A 20,714-nucleotide genomic window follows, 5' to 3' on the forward strand; every position below is an offset into this window, starting at 1 on the left:
TTGAAAGGTAGATTTCCTGTCTCTTATGCTCAACAGAATATAAACTCCTAGAAGATATTAGAAATATCTCATTCAATTCTGAGCCCCCAGGATTTGGTTCAGCGCTTGTATAGAGTGGTAACTAAGTAAACATTTGTGGAATAAAGGAGGGAAAGGAAGGAAAGAAGGGAAGGAGTGTTACTATTATTTTGAATAACTTATTTGTGAGTTAGGAGTAGGGGCAAGATGGGGCACCTGGGTGGCTCAGTTAGTTAAGCGTCCGACTTCAGCTCTGGTCATGATCTCGCAGTACCAGGTCATGATCTTGCGGTTCATGGGTTCAAGCCCCATGTCGGGCTCTGTGCTGACAGCTCAGAGCCTGGAGCCTGCTTCAGATTCTGTGTCTCCCTCTCTCTCTGCCCCTCCCCTGCTCATTTTCTCTCTCTCTCTTTCTCTCTCTCTTTCTATCTCTCTCTCAAAAATAAATAAACATTAAAGAAAATTTTAATGGACGAGGGGCAAGAGTATGAGCAATTAAAATGAAATGTATGAATGTCAGCTACATGTTCGAGACTATAGAATACTTGAGGTGTATTACTATAGCAAATCAATTTTTCGGTATGTCAAGGTCCTCCCTAATGCTCAGATAATTACAGATGTTTGATAACCTATTAGAAATTGTTATCCTGAAATTCTTTGTGGCTCTGTTCAGTTCAGTGTAACAAATATAATCAACGGCTTTCTTTTTGTTCAGCACTCTGCTAGAAACTGATGATCCTAAGATGACTAAAACATTTTATCTGTCCTTAAGAGGTAAATTTATTTGTTAGGAACAAGGCACACACACACAAAAGAAAGATAACTATGATGATAATGAGAGTAAATGTCATTTAGCACCCACAGTTTGCCGCACTAAGTGCAGCAAATCTTGACTTTGGGAGAGCTAAGGTGGAAATTACCAGCGGGGTACGTTTGCTCCCCTTATCACTTGTCATGGTAGGCTGTCTAATAGTTTATGCTGGATGAAAAGCATCAGTAAACACAGTTCTGGGGGGGTAGATAGGGAGTTCTGGGTTTAAATAGCCCATCATAAATCCCACTGTTTTTCTCTTAAAACAACCAAATCCAGGTAACAACACATCCCCAGAAATAAGGAAACTCTTTCCCAGTTTAGCTATAAATTAATTCTGTCCTGAACAGAAAGACTGGTGATAATGATGAAAATGCAAGGGAAGAAGCTTTGGCTGGGGGGAATTTAGGGGAAAGATAATGAGGAACCACAGATGAACACACATAGTGAAATAACAGGAGAGATGTTTTCCTAGTGCTCTCTCTGCCTGGGCGACTGGTAGATGTGAATGCCAATAATACAATAACATTAGTTACTATGAAGCACTTACTGTAAGCCAGTAATTGTGTTAAGCACTTCACATACATAGCCTTTAATGACATAACAATCCTGTGAAATGACAGTGATCCCTCATTTATAGGTGAGAAGACTGAGGCTTAGGGAGAATAAGCCATTTATCAAAGTTTACATAAAGAGAAAATAGTAAAGCTCTATCAGCCTGTCTGAAAAATCAGTGATCATGATTTTACAGTATGGTCTACGGGGGTAGGTAAGGAGAGATCTTTGTTTTTATTTAGGACCAAATGCACAAAGGGATCTGGTTGGTAATTCTAAAGTACAGTTTTCTGGGTTTTGATAACTTCAAGGTCCTTGAAGAATATATGGGAAGCAGTCTCATCTCAGAAAGACTTGCTCTCATTTAAGCATCCTTCTTCTCTTTGTCCACATTTGTAGGCAATCCAGGACTGGTTGGGTAGTGTTGTGTTTTTTATTGCTCCCATGACCAATATTTGGCATCATGATCGACCTTCATTCTTCTCAAGAAGAAAACTCTAGAGACAAGATTGCCTAGTTCTTTCCAGCTCTACTTAATTCTGGCTTGTCACTATGACAAATATCAGGAAAATGATGTGGCTTCCTTCTTAATCTCTTAAGCTTAAGGGGGTGTCTAACAACAGGCCTGATTCTGGTGATGAGCTGGCTGTCACATCTGTGATGGCAGCCATGAGAAGAGCTAAATAGAGGTTTAACAACTTAATGGTATACTAATAAGATCATTGTAAACAGGAGCAGTCCATTTCCTGAAGTGGTCATATGAACATATTCTGCTGTATCCTATAGATATAGATATCAATATGAATATATCTGTATGATGCACAGCATGTATATACACACACAAGCTACAGAACCACCCCTTTTATAAATACAGAAATAGAAATTATCAAAACAAATTGTACTTTTTTTTGCTATTCTCCTTAATCCTTTTTTCAAAGAAACCAATTTATACATCGATAAATCTCTAGTTTTTGAGTTTCACTAAAAAAAAATCCTAATAGTCTTACTTAACCAATATTGGATATGATCACACATTCTTGAGTGTTTCATTAAAGAAGGAAGAAACCTGGCTCTAGTTTTAGCTTAAATTTTTTTTTAAATTAAAACATAAAATTTAAAACTTGGGCACACTGTTTTTTTGAGTGCTTAGAGAGTAAGTTTTTGCTATTTCTAGAGTAATGAGTGATCCTACACTTCCTGCCTCTAGGTCTTGACATGTTTGTTATGGAACAGAGTGAGTAAATTACAACAATCAGTATTTTGTGTCTGCCTCCTTTGCTCCGAAGTGACTGCAACCGCTAATTTTAGAGCACTGTGCTGAAATTCCAATAATCTAAGGTAATTTAAAATGAGCATCCTATAATGTTTATGAGAGAACAAAATGTATTTTACAAGAGATATTTTTCTTTGGTTATTATTTCTTTTTTTTTTAATTTTTTTTCTAACGTTTATTTATTTTTGAGACAGAGAGAGACAGAGCATGAACGGGGGAGGGTCAGAGAGAGGGAGACACAGAATCTGAAACAGGCTCCAGGCTCTGAGTGGTCAGCACAGAGCCTGACGCAGGGCTCGAACTCATGGACCACGAGATTATGACCTGAGCCGAAGTCAGCCGCTTAACCGACTGAGCCACCCAGGCACCCCCTTTGGTTATTATTTCAAAATTAGTTTGTTTCTGTGCTAACAACAACAACAACAACAACAACAACAACAACAAAAGGCTCAAGTAACATATTGGTATTCTGGTTCCCTGAAAGGTTAAATAGGTTTTATTGAAGAAAATAGATTTTATAAGAAGGGATTGAAAAATTTGGGGCAATGCATATTGCATAAACCTCTATGGCCGTTTATAGTATACCACTTTGCCTTATGAATGTCTGAAAGGGCAGTGTCGTATATTGGGTTTTCTAAAAATAGTCAACTCTAAATGTGTTTTCAAGAGGATTCCATGGTCATGGAATACCCTTTGGGGGAACATTAGATTAAACAGTCTTAAAACTTCTGGGAAGTGAAGCTAATGCCAGTTTTGTATTAATACCAGTCTCCAGTCAAAGCACAAAGTAATTCTGACCCTGATTGATGAGCTTCTGTTTTATTAATAATCTTTGCTCACCTTACAAATAATTTTTAGAACTTGTTCATGTATGAAAACAAGAATATTAGTCAAGGGTATATCATTAGTTATTATCAAAAACATATCAAAATTTTATATGCCATTGTTGGAATTTAAAGGCTTTTATTTTCAGGCTTTTTACTTCTTAAAAAAATAAGTTCAATTTTCTTTTGGTGACACTATGGTTTTTGGAACCCATAAAGGCTCAGCTGTTCATCTCCTTCTACAGGTTCCAAGGCCATGGGTTCTTTATTCGCCGAGATTTGAGACTAAACTTTTGTCTCTTCTGTAAATTATACACTGTGTGATCCCACACGAAGACCTGTAGGTTGTTAAAGCACCATTAGTGTACTGAGATGGTGACAAGATAAATAGATCTTACCTAAATAGCTTTACCTTTTATAACTCACATCTCTCTCAAGAAAATGATATCTGCTCTACTTATCTCACAAGAATGTCAGAAAATAAAAATGAAAGGGACGCATTGCGTGTAAAAATGTTTTATACATTGCAAAGCAGCCTACAAAGACAAGAAACTTCAATAATGATAATGATCATAATTCCCAATTGTACGTGGTGGATTCTGAAAAATAGAGCAGCTTATAAGTTAACCAGAGACAAAACCATCTCTGGCTCAAATACATATTGTGTCAAGGCAAATGTTTACTTCAAAACATTATTCATGTTGGGAAAACACTAGAAGAGATAAGTAAATATTGATATCGATTTTCAGGAGCTTTGTAAAATTTCAGAAATGAACTCTTCAAGAAACTATGAGAGTAAAAATAATTGAATGGTGATTTTTTTTTTCCTTTTGGTCTTGGGTTTGTTTTTTTGGACTATTTTTCTCCTTACACATTGGAGGAACACAATTCCCATAACAGTTTTTTTTTTCTTCCCCAAGTTATTGTATTGTTCAAGGTAGAGTTATTTTGAGTGGAAGTCTCTGAGGCATTGAAGAGAAAATACTGAAAGTGTCTCAATGATCAGAATATTTCCTTCTTGGGAAAGTTATATAGTACTTTTAAAAGTACAGGTCAGAATGTGTCTTTGCACTCAATTTTGATTTTTGTGTAACTCCCAGATATTTCTACAGCGACTAGATATCCAAGGAAGTAGTTAAGAGAAAGAAATGTAAACCCAGCTAACATGTAGTTCTTTTTGGTGCCAAAGAAAAGCCATAGTGTTATACTCCTGAATAACATACTTTTTGATTCACACAAATCACCTACTTTACATGGTTAAAGCACATATGTTTTAATTTTATTTAATATATTTTTAAGAAAAAAGATGTAATTGTATTTTCTGATGATAAATTCAAGTTAAAGATAAAAAAATCATTAAAGTCCATTTTTATTTTAACTACAAACATTTGTAATTACTATGGTGATGTAAAACCTTTAGGATTTTTTTCTACCCCATGCAATCAGTTTTTCCATAGGAAAATGGGATCAGACTATGCATAAGTTTTCATAACTTTTGGCACTTAAATATTTTTGTGGGCATTTTTGTGGACATCATAATTACACATTGTAGTTTTTAGTATTTTCATAGCATTGCATTGTAATGAATATTATAATTTTTAACTAATTCTAGTTGTTGGGCATTTAAGTTCTTTTTTCCTAAAGAGTACTTTGATGAACGTTGCCAAACTAACATTTTTATACATTATTGTAAATGTATATACACAGTTATTTTTTTTCAGGGCCAAGCCCTAAGATGAGTAATTGTTTTAGCCAAAATTAGCACTTATAAAAATTTACACATATTGCTAGATCTCCTTTGCGAAAATGTAGCAATTTTCTCTGCAACCTAAGTGTATGGAAATGCCCTTTTGCTCATCTGTATATCATTATGAATGTGTTAACAGAGATCTTTTCTCCTTTCCCAGTCTGATACATAAAAAACTGTTGTTTATTTCAGTCTGAATTTATGTTATTAATAATGAGGTCAACCATCTTTTCATGTATTTATTGGCCATTTCTTTTCCCTTGTGTAGAATATGTTAACGCCCCCCCTCCATTTTCATAGACTTTGTTCATATTTTTCGAATGGTTATTAACGTTTTGTAATTAAAGATACTTTTTCACTATCTTTATTTTCTACTAAATACTAAAATACCTGTGTTTTCTGCTAAATAACTAAATCGTCTTTGCATCTGATGCATCATTAAAAAGCACCCATTTAATTCTGAAACTAACTCTCTTGCTAGGAGTAGTAGTAGGAGTAAGATTGTCGCCTTCTGAAGAAGGTCTGAGGCACGGAAATGAGAACTTCATAATCGTGTCTTATCTGTGGTTCTTAAGTGGTTGCTGCCCAGTGAGAGCAGCTATGCCCACATTTGGCTGAGTGTTTGTGAGCGAGGTCCGAGCCCTCCTTGTAGCAAACTTTACTGTAGTGCCCATCTATAGCTGATTCTTGGACACTCTGCACCCCCATTTCTTCCAGGGGCAGGCCTAGGAATCTTCATTTAATCTCTAGGTGTTTCTTCCTTTTTTTTTTTTTAGCTTTATTTAAATGTTTATTTTTGAGGGGGCGGAGGGTAGGGAGGGAGGGAAAAGGAATGAGGCAGGGGCAGAGAGAGAGACAGAGACACAGAATCTGAGGCAGGCTCCAGGCTCTGAGCTATCAGCAGAGAGCCCAACACGGGGCTCGACCTCACGAGCTGTGAGATCATGACCTGAGCCAAAGTCAGACACTTAACCAACTGAGCCACCCAGGTACCCCTATTTCTAGGTGTTTGTTACACATGCTGAAGTTTGAGAACGCATGCTTTTGTTAATATTTGAATATTAGTCCCCACATATATTGAAGACAGTACCATCAAAAGAGACCTTTGGAAAGCTGTTTTGTTTGTTTGCTGTTTGGTTTTTAATCTTCAGTGCTCCTTCCTTTATACTTGAAGCTTTATAGAGACACTGTCTTACATATTCAAAACTTGAAGTTCAAGTAACTCAGCAAAGTGATAACTCTGTGGGATGAGAACTACACAGCATCGTATTTTCTTGGGTCATTATGACTTCCATTATGTCTGGAGTTAAAATTAATACTCAATTTTTAAAAATTCCATTGGCTTGCACATTGGACATAATTATCTACCTCAGTTACATGACGTTAGCGCTTTACCCTTATTTTAACGTTGTTATTGCATATTTATCATTTATTAAAAATGACCACAAATCATTTGGGAAACAGGAAGGGAATGGAAATAAATATGCTGTACTCAAGAAAACTAATGTAACAGAATGTTCTCAGAAGCAGAGCACAAACCTATCTTTTCTTTCTAGTTGGATTTGAAGTCTCCAATGTGGAGACTAATATAGTAGAGGCCAGACTCTTCTGTATGTGATAATTAACACTTTCTGAGTGCTTGTTATAAGCTAGGAACTGTGCTAAGACATTAATATTTATTATACCCCCATATTATTTGATGAGGTTAAAGACTACCACCAGTTAGTGTCACCATTCACAGATTAGGGTAGCAGGCATGGAGAATTTCAGTAACTTCCTCCTGATTATTTGGCAGGTTGGTGGCAGAGCCAGGATTTGAGCCCAGGTCTGACACCTGGCTCCAGGACATGTGCTCCTCTCCTCCTCCTCCTTCTTCTTCTTCTTTTTAAAATTTAAATTTTAATTACACGAAGGTTGTCACATAATTGGACATTTAGCTACTTTCCACACAATTATTCTTGCTTTCCACAGAGAGGCTGCTTCTTAACTTTTCATCTGGAGATGGCAAGCACTAAAATCCCGATTTTAACAGAATAGTCGTAAAAATGCCCCAGTGATTTATGTTGAAAGTAGTACGTTGGTACGTGGCTCTTGCATTCAGTACAGGAATGTACAAATGTCTTTTTATTTAAAGACACAAAATAAGTTGTCTGTAGGCATGTAATACGGTGACCGCAGTAAACCATTGAATGTTGTCAGTTGAAACTAGTAACTGATGGTTATATGACTTTTTAAAATTTTATTTTAGAGAGCGAATGTGAGAAAATCTTAAGCAGCCTCCACATTCAGTGAAGGATCCCATGACTCTGGGATCCTGACCTGTGCTGAAATCAAAGAGTCTGATGCTCAACTGACTGAGTCACCCAGGCTCCGTATTGTGATTTTCTTAACCACCAGTCAGCCTTTTCCTCAGTCATTTCCTTCAGCTGATGTCTCTGAAGTTATTGTTGAGGAGGACTGCTTTGACCTTCCTCTCACTGTGCATTTATAATAGTAAAGCGCTATTCTAGGAATTAGAACATGTCACCTCCCATGCCACCCATTCCGCCCATTCCAGGGTCCTTCTCTTAAGGAATTCCAGTGACTACAGCTTCTGCTGTAGTTGACAGAAAGGCCACTCCAGGAAGATCCAGTAAAGCAGTTCTTATAAACTTAGTTGGGTCATTGGTTCCTTTTCCCACCATATCCCAAAAATCTTCAAGCATAGCGTCATGACCAACCTCTGAGGTACTTTGTATAATTTTCTCAGTTATCAGTGATCCTTCAACACCTGCATTCTTAGCAATGGTCATTGTAGGAATATTGAGTGTTCTTTCAATAATTTCTGTATGAACTTTTCAACCTTCATTAGCTGGAGTTATTGAATCAGGCTGGAATGCACCAAAGCAGGCCACAACCCCCTCCCAGAACAATGCCTTCTTCAATAGCAGCTTCTATAGCATTGAGGGCATCTCTACCTCTGTGTTTCCTTTCAATCACTTCAACATCACTTGTCCCACCACCCTTCAGCACAGCTGTTCCATCTGAGAGTTTTACCAGATGTTCATTCAACTTTTCCTTTTCATATTCACTAATTGTGATATTAACTGTTCAATATATTTCTTGAATACATTTTTCAACTGGACGCTTGTCACCTTTTTCTTTTGAGATCATGGCATCATCTTTGGTCATGATGACCTCTCCAAATTTTCTGAAGTTGTAAGGCTGAACATCTTCAAGATTTAGAGTCAGTCCTTCTTCAAACACTGCCACCAGTAGCAATAGCCATGTCTTTAAGCTGTTTCTTTCTCTTGTCTCCAAAACCTGGAACTTTGACTGCTATAACCTGAAGACCAACTTTTAGCTAATTTCAGAATGAGTATGCTCAGATCTTCTCCATCAGCATCTTCAGCAATTATGACCAAGGGCTTATGGTGAGCATTGGCAATTTCAAGAAAAGGTGCAAAGGACTGGACACTAGAAATTTTCCTTTCGCTCAATAAAATGTATGCATCTTAGAATTCACATTCTGACCTTTTGATGTATTAATAAAGTATGGAGAAATATAACTTCGATCAAACTTCATGCCTTCAGTAAACCATACTAGGTACGTTATATCTTGAGATGTTATGAAATCAGTTCCAGTGGAATTAGTATCTGATTCTCACCAAGAGAGGTCAAAAGCCAAAAGATTAACTGGAATGGTATACCTGCCTATAGAGTAAAGAGAATGGAGTTGCATCTCATTGGAAAAGAGGGGCCCTTTATTCTGGGGGGCCCCCTGAGCGATTCATGTTAGAACGCTGTGGCCCATCTGCCATTCTGAAGGGGCATGTCCCTGGAGGATGACCTCAACCACAAGTGACCCAGGAGAGGAACCAGCGGTCCAGGTGGAGCAAAGCAGCCTACTGGAGGAGGCATTGACTTATCAAGGGAATTGTAATACAGAAGATGACCCAGAGAAAGTACCTCTGAAAACACTGCAAATACATCCAAGAAGGAAAGAGAGACTACACACCTACCCTGGAGAATACTCTGATGCAGCTTATGACTGCACCAGCCATGTAAGGCATTGCTATTCTGCATGAAGCTTCTCTTCAAAAATACCACTTTGAGGAAGGAAAGAAGTGAAATGAATAACAGAGAAGCAGCATCTTCATTGACAGTTTTACCAGACTGGGACTGGCCCAAGCTGGGGAGAGGGAAAAAACAAACAAACAAACAAACAAAACCAACCAAACAACAACAACAGCAACACCAAAAACTTTAAACACTGAATATTTTCAATAAGACAGAAGTGGAAGGGCACCTGGGTAGCTTAGTCAGTTAAACATCTGACTCTTGATTTCGGCTGAGGTCAGGATCTCACAGTTCATGGGTTCAAGCCCCAGGTCAGGCTCTGTGCTGACAGTGCAGAACCTGCTTGGGATTCTCTCTCTCCTTCTCTCGCTGCCCCTCCTCTCCTCAAAAATAAATAAATAAACATTTTAAAATAAATGAAGAAAACTAAAACCAAAAGGAATATTTATTGATTCTTTTTTTTTGTTCTTTATTTATTTATTCTAGGTTCCCCTGACCTAGTTCAACAACTATAACTGAGTACCCCTAATATTGTCACAGTTAGAATGTATGTTTTTCAAGGCCCTTAAAAAACACTGATGTTAAAAATTGTGATCTTCACAATTTGTCACAGGAAAAGATAGTCACCTATTTCACTGACCCATGAAACAGGCTTAAAATTTCTCCAATGTATCTAAGGTATAATTAGGTAATATCTGTGAAAAGTGTGTAGCCAACTGCTTGGCACAGTAGCACTCAAAAATGTTTGTCTTTTCCTTTAGGAAATTGGGTATTTTATTACCAGAGGACAAAATGAAAGAAATTTTGTTGTGCCAGTTTCCTGTATTTTAGGAACTTAGGGATTAAGCTTTATGAATTCCTTTTAGGAGCCCAAGTATAAAACTCAGATATATTGTATAGTTTGAAGAACTGTTCTATCAACTACTTGTCATCTGAGTCATTTATGTTTTCTATATGGAAGCATAAGAAAACATTTTATAAATTTCCCCTCCTTTGGACTGTTAGGAACCTGGTGGGGAAGCCAGAAGTGGTATGGCTTTGGAATGCTACCTGCCCTCCTTAGAAAGGATAAAGGCAAGTTCACCTCTCTGTGAAGATGTTTTATTGGAGCGAACATAGAACTGAAATTGACTTTGTGCTGCACTTTGTACAGAGAATTACATTTTAAAAGCCCAATATCTAAGTTGGCTTTGTTCTAATTTCAAAGATAATCAAAATATCTTCAACACTGTGGGAGGTCTCTCAGTAAACATGGATTTATATTTAGCACAATTTATTTGAGAATCAGAAAGGCTGCCAAAAGAGTCCAAACATTAAATTATTTCCATTTTGGAGGGGTATTACTGAGAAGTAATAAAATATTGCCAGCCTGGATAGGCAGCTCATCATTGCTAGTTAGATGAAAAGACCAATTATGCCTCACATGGACAAATGTTGATTAAAGAGTGGACTTCATAACCGCCTGGCCATGTTAGAGGCTATAATCACAGAGGAGGGGGAAGGAAGCACTTAGCAAAACACCAAAAGCTTCAAGGAGGAGTCATCCAATGAAAGAGGAAAGATCAAAATTTTAAAGAAAATGTCAGAGGAAATTGCCTGGTGGTAAGAGCTCTACTTATGTATGACTCTTAAGGAAATTGTCTTCTTAGAAAATTATAAGTTCTCAAAATGCCTTAAATAAAAAAAAAAATGGATCTATCTAAGGATTCTGCGGATCCCCAAACTTGGTATTCTCAAACTTTAGAAAAATTGTTTTTATCTGTCACAGCTCCTCATTCTTCTGAGGACGATTCAGGAATTGTGTGAGTTTGGGTTAGAAGAGGGGTTCCAGAGAGATACTAAGCTTGCTTTCCATTCAATCCTGGTAACATGACCTATCAAATACTTACTGAGTATTTTTGTATGTGAATAATTGTCTGCAATTCAAATGAGGTAGCATATATAAAATGCAGGAAACAGCACTATACAGGCAAAGCAATATTATGCAGAAGATTACAATATGTAACAGTCTCCATGTCTTGATTGAGAACCCACCCCAATGACTCAGTACTGTGCTGTGCATAGGAAAGATAGAGTTGTGGCTTTCAAGGTCCTAGAAGGCTACTAAGGGCAAACAACATGGGTGAGAAAAATTTTAAAATAATATGATGCAGTGTGTAATTAAGTGCCACGTTATGTAACACAGGATTGTTAGAGTTCAGAAAAAGAATGAATGCAGTGAGAACTGGAAGCATTTTCTGGGAAAAGGGGGACCTGAAGTGGGACTCGAATAATGCGTAAGATAGGGAACTCTAGAGTTGAAAGGGAAGAAATTCCAAAAAAGAGAAATAGCAGCCCACAGGTTCCAGGGAGGGAATGGGGAACCATTGAGGCATAGGCCAGGAACACAGGCTCTGGATCCAGGTTTACTAGATTTGAGTCCCAGCTCCCCCCCACTTCCTGGTGTAACCTAGGCATCATGTGATCATTTTGTGCCACACTTCTGTTGTTAGTAAAATGAAGGCAACCATCATATCTATTTTAAGGGAATATTTTGAGAATTAATGGGTTGACGTATGTCAAGCACTTACACTAAGACCCGATACCTAGGAAGTACTGAACAAATGTTAGCTACTATCACTATTATTGTGTTGTTGTATACCTTTAAAAAAATATATTTATTTTGAGAGAGAGTGCATGAGTGGAGGAGGGGCAGAGAGACAAGATCCCAAGCAGGCTTCCTGCTGTCGGCGCAGAGCCCCACATGGGGCTTAATCTCATGACCAGTGTGATCATGATCTGAGCCAAAATCAGATGCTTAACCGCTTAACTTAGCCACCCAGGGGCCCTTACTGTTGTCCACTCTTAAAAGATGTGATTTTCATGGCTGGAATGAAGCCAGATTTTGCAACAACAGCAACTACTACTTGTTACAGATAGCGTGATGGACATTGTGCTCAACACTTTGCCTACATTGTCTCTTATTCCTAACAACCACCCCCTGGAGAGGGGGAGAGGGAAGGATTATTTCTCTTACTTCTCAGCTGAAGGAGCTGAGAATTAAAGAAGCAATTTTCTGGAGAGTCCTGCAGCTGGTAAAGAACAGTCAGCAATTGGAAGTGCAATCTTTTGGCCATCACCCCAGTGTTTTAAACTGCTCCATTACAGTGCTTTAACTTAAATGATGGAGGGTCCTGAGATTGAGGCAAAAGTCGGACACAAGTTTACTAGATGAGTTCAAAGTAGAAATGGGTTCAGGTTCAGGAAAAACAGCCTGGTGGTAGCTGGTGGCAGCCGGAATACTCTAGGAGAGTTGAGGTGAATAAACTAAGATGGCAGCCCTGAGACCTGAGAAGAACTAGTGCTATAGATTCACTCGGCAGGAGGCAAAAAAAAAAAAAAATGGATGAGACTATCCTGGGCCCTGAAAGTGAGAGATAGTAAGCTTGAGTCTTGGTGATGGGGCCCCAATGACTGAGAATGGTAGCTCCCGGAGGGCTGACTTGCTGAGAGGGTGCAAGAGGGACCTCAGCTCCTTGCACATAAGGCCATGCACGTTGGAGAGAGTGTGCTGTTTATCTCTGTATGTTTTACAATGTTAGCTGGGCCCATCTTCCATTTCCTTCATGTGACTGGAAATTAGCTTTCCTCTACCGCTGTGTTGCATTTCACTTGTCCCTTGGGAGCTCTTGCTCACATTTTCAAAGCTGCTTGCTGTATAGAAGTCATTTAAGGAAGGACAAATTAGTGCTGGAAGACAATAGTTACACCTAATGCAGTTAAAAGTTCTGTTTTGTAGCCTCCGACCCTTTACAAGCAAGGAGTAGAAATAAACATCATGGCTAATGCACTTTGGCAATATAAAAGGTTTCTACATGGAAAATGCTGCTAACAGTAAACAGCTTATATAAAGCAAAGATAAATCATAATGGAGTGGTAATTTGAGTTGTATTGTACATCTCCTCAGGGAACTCCTAGACTCTAAAGACACCATCTCATTACTACCTGGAGTACCTCTGAGAAACGTACAAAAAGCATCATTTTCTCCCAATTTTTTGTGTAAGGACCTAAGTCACAGGGAATTAATGTGACTTGCCAGTATATGGAAATGGATTTCTCATTTTCATGGAAAGGATTGTTTCAGTGAATTGGCCTATTTTCTCATGAAATTAGTCACTAAACCTGAGCGGGGGGAGGAGGGGGGGAAGCTAAATAAAATCCCCCTGGAAAACAAGCAAACAAAATACCTTTAACATATTTCAGTACCTATGTGGACTTGTTTGAACTTAATAAATGCAACTAGAACCAGAATATATTTGATTGACTTTATCCATTAGAGTAACACACCACGTGTTTATGTGAAAGTTTTTGATGGGAAAGGTGACAGTTTTAGGAGAAAATGTAGGAAAGCTGCAGCTTCCAGGCAAACGCGTGACAGAGTGGGAACCGAGCTGCCCTTTTCTGCCCTCCGCTGTCTCAGGCCAACCTTAATGACAAATGGGCCTGCTCACCAGAGCATGATCTCTGCACCCAGAAATGATGAATCAAGAATGATCGATTACTTTCTTAGGACTTCAAAGGAAATTGCGACAGAGCCCGCTAAGTCTGGGAGGCATTCTGCTCAGTAGAGTACCCACCACGACTGCACATCTAGAGAGTCTGACCTAAGTGCTTCTCTGCACACTTTTCCCATAATCCTCCCTATCTCCAACTCCCTGCCTTGTCTCGGGTGTATGGATTCAGAAATCACTCAAGTTGGAGCAAAGTTCTGGAAGATTCTAATGCCTGTCTTCTTCAGTGATCTTTTTGTGCAAGGCTGCATAGAACAACTTAGCTCAGTGTGTCTGATCTTTACTCCAAGATGTAATATCCCACATTTTTATTGCTCTTCATTGTATGGATTGCTAAACATCCTATTCTCCTGGTAGTTCACTTTCAAAGGAAAATGTGTTTTGTAACTACTGAGCATGTCCTTTATGGACACAGATTTCTGGCCAATGGTTAAGATTTGTTATTTTTAAACAGGTGCATTTTCCTAATCTTATTTCTTTACATATGTATTTCAGAGGTAGGAAAAGGATATTTGGATTATAAATCCTACATTACGGTCTGTTAAATCATCCAACATGAACCCTTGTTTTCAGCTACAGAGTGATTAGGAAACACTGATTATATTTGATAATTAACAAACTGCTAAAATAAATGAGGATCGAATTACAAGTATTCATCACCATTCTTTTTTATGCCTGACCTCCAGTAGAAATCTATACATGTTAATCCCCAGGGCGCATTTTTCTGACTTGAAAAATATGTGAAAGTTGGGCATTCTGGTGCATATTGATATGAGGTATGGAGCCATGTAAAAGCCAAGAAAGTAACTGAGGTATTTGCTGATCTTGGATATTTTCCAAATATTGCATAAAGGTGTCTGTGCAACCTGTCTCTAAGTGAGCAGTCTACTCCTCCTCAGCACCTCTTGATAGTTCTTCTGTCTGTATCATAGTTTAATTTGATTTGTCACATTTTTACTTTATTTAGTTTTTTTAATTTATTTTTTAATTTAAATCCAAGTTAGTTAACATGTAGTGCAATAATCATTTCAGGAATAGAACTTAGTGATTCATCACTTATGTATAACACCCAGTGCCCATCCCAACAAGCGCCCTCCTTAATGCCCATTGCCCATCTAGCCCATTCCCCATTTTCACTTTAAAACCTTTTAATTAGCATTTGCTTTAGCTCCTTTAGCTATTTCCTAACAGAACTCGTATCACAAAGGTCTTTGTTATAAATTCTTTTACTCTGTAAGTCATTAGATATGTAGATATTCTTACGTCTTTCTTATACATTCCATAAAAAATATACTCCATATGATGCAGAGAGATGGTATTAAGATGAAGGTTTTTTATTAGCTCATGTCATTTTACTCTCAATACCAAACTTGATATTTTAAGATATATTTTAGTTGTGAGAAAAGGTATCATGTATGTCCTGTCTACTTTTGACATCTTTCCACATATTTTTGTCTGACAGGAAATATAAATATGCTTCTCACTAGCTTAGATGTGTTTACCAAAAGGGAGATGACAAAATTAGTCATTTTTAGATGTTCTAAACACATTGAAACTGCATAAATGAACAGAATATGAAGCTCTCATTTGGCTTACTATTCTTTATTGATCATATCACAGTAAAAAAAAAAAAAAAAACCTGAGAAATATCAAGTGCATTTTTGTCTTAGAATTATTTTTAACCTTGAAAAATAGTTCAAAATTTATGAGCTTTGAACTTGCTTTTGGAATGTACAAAGGCCCCAATTTCTCCACATCCTCACCAACACTTGTTAGTTTCTTGTCTGTCTTTTTCTTTCTTTCTTTCCTCTTTCTTTCTTTCTTTCTTTCTTTCTTTCTTTCTTTCTTTCTTTCTTTTTCTTTTCTTTGTTCTTTTTTCTTTTTGAATAATAGCTATCCTAATGAGAATGAAATTTTTCTTTGCTTTTGAAATTAAACATTTTATGGGAGTTCTGCAAGAACATTTTCCTACAAATTTCAACACAGTGAGTATATGTCATTTTCTTCCCATTATTCCAACATGAGCTGGTATAAATTGCCTTAAATTATTTCTGGTATAGAAGTCCTAGCATGTAGATATAATCTTTCTAATAACGTTAGATAAACACATTCTATTCAACTCATATCCTTGTATGAAGAGTATCTATTTATAGTTACTCCTGGTGAATGGAAAAAAAAAAGTATAGATATTCATTTCTTTAAAGTCTTAGTAGGGTTTATGAAACCTTTATAATCTCCCAATAACAGGGAAAATATATTTGAATTAGCTTAGAGAAACACAAAAACTTTCATTCAGAAATGTCATATGAACTTAAAATTCTCTTTATACTTTTCTTTATTTTCCATGAATCCTATAATTAATGCATGTCATTTTATTTTAAGGAAAAAATTGTCATAAAAATAGTGGTAAGCTTTAGGATCCAGGCTAATATGCATTCTTTTCTTTTAAAATAATGGATAGATCAAAGTGAATAATATCTAGTAGGTATTTGCTAGTATTCTATTGCAATAAAAAAGAAATAGAAGCCTTAAGTTTTATTTTTCAAGAAGATTCTAAATCTAAAATGGCATTAGACCTTCAAAAAGTCAAATGAGCTTTACATGATTATATATTTATATTTCAAAAAATGTCACCAAAGAACAATGTTTTACAGATAATTAAAGAAAAGAAAAAGAGCTAGTATTCATATGTAATAAATGAACACATGGGAGGATTCAGGAATGAAACCATGGTTATATCTTGAAAAGACAATCATTTCAACAATAAACATGTGATACTGTGACCAAATAGTGTGATAGTTTAAACATTGAAGTTATATTTGTTTTGATGACTTCACTGATGTATTCATACGTTAAATATTACTTTACATATACGGTGTGTCCAGCACTGTGTTGGGTAGGAGAAGACAACCAGTTCTTTGGTTTTCTGATTATAGCATTATTCAGCTCTTAAAATCATCAGATTTTGATTTAAGGAGTCGTTTACACTCTATAAACTAATTGTAATCATGAACAAAATCATGTAATCATTTTAAAAACTTGATTCTTTCCACAAATGTGTACTTATTTCATACTGTGGACCAGATCCTATGCTCCATTTTAGTGAACAAATTGATGAATACAATGTGTTTCCTTCCCTAGGTTGTTCAGAGACATTCATTATAATTGATTTGAGATCAGTGCACTAATCCAGAGGATAAAACCTCTTTTTTTTTTTTTTTTCTTTTTTTTTTTTTTTTTTTAATTTTCAGTTAGTTCTGTAAAGCTTAGGTTGGGGAATTAAAAAAACAAAATCTGTTCTTTCATCTTTAAAGTCACAAAAATTAGACATATTTTCCACTTATCTCCTGAATTCCGTGCTGCATTTACCACTCCCAGAAAGTTTTTGGCATAAAATCAAAATGAACTAGGATCTTCAGCATACTCTGAATCAGTCTCCAAATAAAGAGATCATTGAGCTTCCAAATGATGTTTAAACTCATTATCCTCCAACAGGGAAGCATTAAAATATCATCCCCTAGAAACATTATTACCATGGAACATCTGTAAACATCAGTACGTGGTCAGAGATATTGATGGGATCCACTTTTTTGGTAAATTTAAAAATACTCAAAAGATGATGAAGAAAATCAATGAACATCTATCAGAAATAAGACAGAAAAAAGATCTTATAGCTTAAGCCCATTTTGTAGGATGCAATAATGTACCCATAAAACTACAGAATTACTTATAAGCATATTAGGATGTGACATTAATCTAAATGTAGGGATAATGAACATGGCAATAGCAATTGCCAGTCAAGTACTTCTAAGAGCGCTTGTAATGAAATTAGGAGACATGTAAATTGCAATGCATTTAAAATGCAGCAATGGGTGTAAATGATAAGCTGAGGTAGTTTCCTATAGATGTCCTATAGACTTATAGAAATAAAGTAAAGCCATTCAGACATTCACAGTTTTTCTTCCTAAAGTCTGCCATATAAATAGACAGTTTTCAAAATGGTACACCTTGAAATACTTGAGAAGTAATTCTGCACGTTTCTGGAACTAAGGGAAGCAGAATAGTCAAGGTAACTATAATTGGGACAGACGTGTATACTGGGGCTCAGTTGAAAGAGGATAAAATGAACTGTTTAAGTTAAAAGCGTTGAAGATAAATAGTACAATTAAAGTGTTTATACATGAATGTGTAAAGTATAGAAAAAAAAAATGTGATCACAAAGCGATTCTACAAGCAGACCTGAAAATAAATCAAACTATAAGAATGCCGTATGTATGTTTCCAACCACTGATCAATCATCATTTGAATTTCTAACCCAGATATTGGAGAGCAGAGCCCAGATTCCTATTGGTTTTGTTGTCAGTGAAAGGATGATAAGGATTCCAGCCCTAGTCTTGTGCCTGCATTTGTTTTCCTATTAGTAAGTACTAGCAGATGACATAAAAAGTGGCCTAATACTAAGGGGGGAAATGTCAAAACTTTAGTCATGTTGATTCAAATACCTTTACTTTTTAAGTTCCTGAATATAGTAGTTAGTAATTATTACATAATTTACCTACATATAGCAAGAGAAAATGTAGAGTATGGAGAATATGCTATGAAGTCAAGCTAACGTAGATTCCTAGTCTAACTCTGCTACTTTTGACGCCTGTAATCTTGGACAAATCATTTAATTTTAATTTTCCCAGCTGCATGGATACAAGATTTATATCTTCAGATTGTTATCACTGGTTAACTAAGTTACTTCTTGTGAAATGTTTAATAGGGTAACTCACTCATAGTACTTTTCCAACAAATGTTAGCTATCGTTTCTGATTGAATATTATTCATCCATACCGTTTGCTAGTAAAAGTGTTTCCAGTGTGTATGGTATAACTAAATACAGTGTGGCTTCCAGATACCTCTGACATACAAATAGCAAATAAGAGTATATGAGCAGAAAAAGAGAACAGAAATAGGCAAGTTGTTCATTCTCCTGGAAATTTCAATCTCTTATTTTATCTGTATTTTACTTTTAACTTTCTCTACCATAAACAAAGAAAAAATGTAGATTATCTTACTGAAGCAATTCTAAAATAATATCTATTTAAAAATATTAATATCAGTAGTCTGATGAATAAAATAAAAAGTGATTTGAAAATTAAATCAATATTTTCTCCAAAGAAATCAAAAGGACCTGATTTACCCAAGAAAACTGCTGCTGTTGAAATGCAGGCACTTAAGAGGTTTGTGAATAGAACTTTTAATAATCACATACCACAGGCCATCATCAGATAGACACTACCCAGAAGAATCTAATAAATGATGTTGTATTGACTACACCTGTTGAACTGTCCCGTTTTTGAACTCTCTTCAATCTTTTATATTCTCTGATGAATATCCCTGTTTAAAAAAAAAAAAAATCTCGAGTTTCAGTCTGTTTCTCTCTCTTACTACCTTAAAAAAGGAACAAGCTAGCCATAAACAATCAAGTCGACAGATGCCTATGAGAATTAGTTGCTCTTTTTGAGTCACTCCCGGGGCTTCTTTGGAAATTTCTGACTTGCTGCCTGGGAGAATTAGGCTGATTTTCTGCCTTTGGCTTCTTATCCTGTCACTCAATGGAAGAAGGTATTAGAAGGTTACCTCTGAGCTGAAATTGAAGTCAGAGCTACTGACCCTACTGCACGAACCTTTCATTTTGTTCTCTGGGCTGGGTCACATCTTATTTGTCCATTGTAAATTTTTAGTGTCTATTCACCGAATTCCCATTCAGCATTTCAAATCAATTTCCCAAGGGTTTCCTAGGAAAACAAACCCCAAATAACAAAATTTAAACTGTCAGTCTTGAACTTACATGGCTTACCTTTGCAGATGGAATCCATTCAAAATAAAGGTACAAAACCTTGGCCAAGAATTTAAGTTTTTAAAAATACTACTGTATAAAGAAAGTCACAAATCTGCCATTCCGTTGATTATAGTTATAGTGATTATAGTTACTTTTAATTCCTACAGTTACCCTAAGTTAGCCAGCATTGATAATAAGTCAATAGTGACAGTGGAGTTATTATTTTTCTTCTTGGTAAATAACATGTAGTGAACAAGTATTCAAAGACAGTAATTTATGTCTTTTCAATTATTCTATTGTAAAAATGCCAAAGCACTTTTCATATCTTAATGTCAAATAGTCATTATCTAAAACTTGAGATAAGAGTTTTATCACTTAACATGTGGGGAGAAAAATCCTCAAATCTATTTTTATTTTAAGTATTTAATCTCAGAGAGTTCATACTTCCAAAATTCATGCAGTCCTGGCACAAGGAGACAAATAGTAAATCCCTATTTTGGAGCACCGAATCGGCAGGAACGAGGGGCTTATGCAGGGTTCTCAGTATCATATCAAGTCAGCCCTGATATTCATCTGGTAAATACCACTACCAAACATCCATTGTTGACAGCTGGTATCCTTTAGGACCTAGATTTAATTCTATTTTGAACAGTCCATATCTGTGCCATAATTATTGTTAAATATTTTGAATATTATAGATGGCTCTCCCATTGGAAAACTGATTCTATGATTGTGTGGTGGGGCTGAGAATTTACAAATGTATAAGTACATGCATTGACTCTCATTGAGATGATCCAGTGAACACACTTAGAAACATTGTCTTGTTAGACGAAGCACAGGGCTAGGAATCTGCTGGCCCAACCTCCAGTCCCATTTTTTCATTAGTTAAATCTTTGCCCTTACATAGGTCACTTAATGTTCTCTGCATGTCACTTTACCTGCAAAGTGTGAGGGTTTTAAGAGTGTCTGGAAGATTTAAGAACTATAGAGGTCACAGATCCTTCTAATATCCCCTTCATTTATTTCTTAAAAAAATTTAAATGTTTTTTA

General features: G+C 36.4%; 1 protein-coding gene and 1 pseudogene across 1 annotated transcript in view; one reads left to right on the top strand and one right to left on the bottom strand.

The window, feature by feature from the left end:
• The window catches only part of ZNF804B (zinc finger protein 804B), a 506,862-nt gene that overhangs the window by 336,836 nt on the left and 149,312 nt on the right, over nucleotides 1-20,714 (top strand). The gene's annotated exons all lie outside the window — the stretch shown is intronic.
• LOC132673560 (60 kDa heat shock protein, mitochondrial pseudogene) lies at nucleotides 7,742-12,403 on the bottom strand (annotated as a pseudogene).

Source organism: Panthera onca, chromosome A2 (genome assembly GCF_046562875.1).
Source record: "Panthera onca isolate mPanOnc1 chromosome A2, mPanOnc1 haplotype 2, whole genome shotgun sequence".
NCBI classification, from domain to species: domain Eukaryota; kingdom Metazoa; phylum Chordata; class Mammalia; order Carnivora; family Felidae; genus Panthera; species Panthera onca.